This window comes from Watersipora subatra, unplaced genomic scaffold (genome assembly GCF_963576615.1).
Source record: "Watersipora subatra unplaced genomic scaffold, tzWatSuba1.1 SCAFFOLD_39, whole genome shotgun sequence".
Taxonomy (NCBI): Eukaryota; Metazoa; Bryozoa; class Gymnolaemata; order Cheilostomatida; family Watersiporidae; genus Watersipora; species Watersipora subatra.
In genome coordinates this window covers 489490-493183 of record NW_027045297.1, presented here as the reverse complement: position 1 = coordinate 493183, position 3694 = coordinate 489490, and positions in this window count along the sequence as shown.

Below are 3694 nucleotides of genomic sequence, written 5' to 3'. Positions count from 1 at the left end.
TTGGAAACTTACATTTTTCAGTGTTGTCAGACGTTTGTAATATTCTCACAATAAGCTAATTAGCTCAATTGGAGCATTTCTAGCATGTTTGGTTGAAATTAGAAATTTACATATACACTTTTGTCAGACAATTGCAATATTCTCTCAACAAGCTAATTAGCTCAATTGGATCATTTCTAGCATGTTTGGTTGAAATTATAAATTTACATTTTTCAGTTTTGTCACACAGTTGTAAAATTCTTACAGTAGGCTTATTTGCGCAATTTGAGCATTTCTAGCATGTTTGGTGGAAATTACAAATTTACATTTTTCAGTGTTGTCAGACGTTTGAAATATTCTCACAATAAGCTAATTAGCTCAATTGGAGCATTTCTAGCATGTTTGGTTGAAATTGGAAATTTAAATTTTTCAGTTTTGTCAGACGTTTGTAATATTCCCACAATAAGTTATTTAGCTCAATTGGAGCATTTCTAGCATGTTTGGTTGAAATTGGAAATTTACATTTTTCACCTTTGTCAGACAATTGCAATATTCTCACAATAAGCTAATTAGCTCAATTGGAGCATTTCTAGCATGTTTGGTAGAAATTACAAATTTACATTTTTCAGTGTTGTCAGACGTTTGAAATATTCTCACAATAAGCTAATTAGCTCAATTGGAGCATTTCTAGCATGTTTGGTTGAAATTGGAAATTTAAATTTTTCAGTTTTGTCAGACGTTTGTAATATTCCCACAATAAGTTATTTAGCTCAATTGGAGCATTTCTAGCATGTTTGGTTGAAATTGGAAATTTACATTTTTCGCTTTTGTCAGACAATTGCAATATTTTACAATAAGCTAATTAGCTCAATTGGAGCATTTCTAGCATGTTTGGTTGAAATTGGAAATTTACATTTTTCAGTTTTGTCAGACGTTTGTAATATTCTCACAATAAGCTAATTAGCTCAATTGGAGCATTTCTAGCATGTTTGGTTGAAATTGGAAAATTACATTTTTCAGTTTTGTCAGACGTTTGTAATATTCTCACAATATGCTAATTAGCTCAATTGGAGCATTTCTATCATGTTTGGTTGAAGTTGGAAATTTACATTTTTCAGTTTTGTCAGATGTTTGTAATATTCTCAAAATAAGCTAATTAGCTCAATTGGAGCATTTTTAGCATGTTTGGTTGAACTTGGAAATTTACATTTTTCACTTTTGTCAGAGAATTGCAATATTCTCACAATAAGCTAATTAGCTCAATTGGAGCATTTCTAGCATGTTTGGTTGAAATTGAAATTTTACATTTTTCAGTTTTGTCAGACGTTTGTAATATTCTCACAATAAGCTAATTAGCTCAATTGGAGCATTTATAGCATGTTTGGTTGAAATTGGAAATTTACATTTTTCAGTTTTGTCAGATGTTTGTAATATTCTCACAATAAGTTAATTAGCACAATTGGAGCATTTCTAGCATGTTTGGTTGAAATTGGAAATTTACATGTTTCAGTTTTGTCAAACGTTTGTAATATTCTCACAATAAGCTAATTAGCTCAATTGGATCATTTCTAGCATGTTTGGTTGAAGTTGGAAGTTTACATTTTTCAGTTTTGTCAGACGTTTGTAATATTCTCACAATAAGCTAATTAGCTCAATTGGAGCATTTCTAGCAAGTTCTGTTGAAATTGGAAATTTACATTTTTCAGTTTTGTCAGACGTTTGTAAAAGTCTTACAGTAGGCTTATTTGCGCAATTTGAGCATTTCTAGCATGTTTGGTTGAAATTGGAAATTTACATTTTTCACTTTTGTCAGACGTTTGTAATATTCTCACAATAGGCTAATTAGCTCAATTGGAGCATTTCTAGCATGTTTGGTTGAAATTGGAAATTTACATTTTTCAGTGCTGTCAGACGTTTGTAATATTCTCACAATAAGCTAATTAGCTCAATTGGAGCATTTCTAGCATGTTTGGTTGAAGTTGGAAATTTACATTTTTCACTTTTGTCAGACAATTGCAATATTCTCACAATAAGCTAATTAGCTCAATTGGAGCATTTCTAGCATGTTTGGTTAAAGTTGGAAATTACATTTTTCAATTTTGTCAGACGTTTGTAGTATTCTCACAAGCTAATTAGCTCAATTGGAGCTTTTAGAGCATGTTTGGTTGAAATTGGAAATTTACATTTTTCACTTTTGTCAGACAATTGCAATATTCTCACAATAAGCTAATTAGCTTAATTGGAGCATTTCTAGCATGTTTGGTTGAACTTGGAACTTTACATTTTTCACTTTTGTCAGACAATTGCAATATTCTCACAATAAGCTAATTAGCTCAATTGGAGCATTTCTAGCATGTTTGGTTGAAATTGAAAATTTACATTTTTCAGTTTTGTCAGACGTTTGTAATATTCCCACAATAAGCTAATTAGCTCAATTGGAGCATTTCTAGCATGTTTGGTTGAAATTGGAAATTTACATTTTTCGCTTTTGTCAGACAATTGCAATATTCTCACAATAAGCTAATTAGCTCAATTGGAGCATTTCTAGCATGTTTGGTTGAAATTGGAAATTTACATTTTTCAGTTTTGTCAGACGTTTGTAATATTCTCACAATAAGCTAATTAGCTCAATTGGAGCATTTCTAGCATGTTTGGTTGAAATTGGAAAATTACATTTTTCAGTTTTGTCAGACGTTTGTAATATTCTCACAATATGCTAATTAGCTCAATTGGAGCATTTCTAGCATGTTTGGTTGAAGTTGGAAATTTATATTTTTCAGTTTTGTCAGATGTTTGTAATATTCTCACAATAAGCTAATTAGCTCAATTGGAGCATTTCTAGCATGTTTGGTTGAACTTGGAAATTTACATTTTTCAGTTTTGTCAGACGTTTGTAATATTCTCACAATAAGTTAATTAGCTCAATTGGAGCATTTCTAGCATGTTTGGTTGAAATTGGAAATTTACATGTTTCAGTTTTGTCAAACGTTTGTAATATTCTCACAATAAGCTAATTAGCTCAATTGGACCATTTCTAGCATGTTTGGTTGAAATTGGAAAATTACATTTTTCAGTTTTGTCAGACGTTTGAAATATTCTCACAATAAGCTAATTAGCTCAATTGGAGCATATTTAGCATGTTTGGTTGAAATTGGAAATTTACATTTTTCAGTTTTGTCAGACGTTTGTAATATTCTCACAATAAGCTAATTAGCTCAATTGGAGCATTTCTAGCATGTTTGGTTGAAATTGGAAACTTACATTTTTCAGTGTTGTCAGACGTTTGTAATATTCTCACAATAAGCTAATTAGCTCAATTGGAGCATTTCTAGCATGTTTGGTTGAAATTAGAAATTTACATATACACTTTTGTCAGACAATTGCAATATTCTCTCAACAAGCTAATTAGCTCAATTGGATCATTTCTAGCATGTTTGGTTGAAATTATAAATTTACATTTTTCAGTTTTGTCACACAGTTGTAAAATTCTTACAGTAGGCTTATTTGCGCAATTTGAGCATTTCTAGCATGTTTGGTGGAAATTACAAATTTACATTTTTCAGTGTTGTCAGACGTTTGAAATATTCTCACAATAAGCTAATTAGCTCAATTGGAGCATTTCTAGCATGTTTGGTTGAAATTGGAAATTTAAATTTTTCAGTTTTGTCAGACGTTTGTAATATTCCCACAATAAGTTATTTAGCTCAATTGGAGC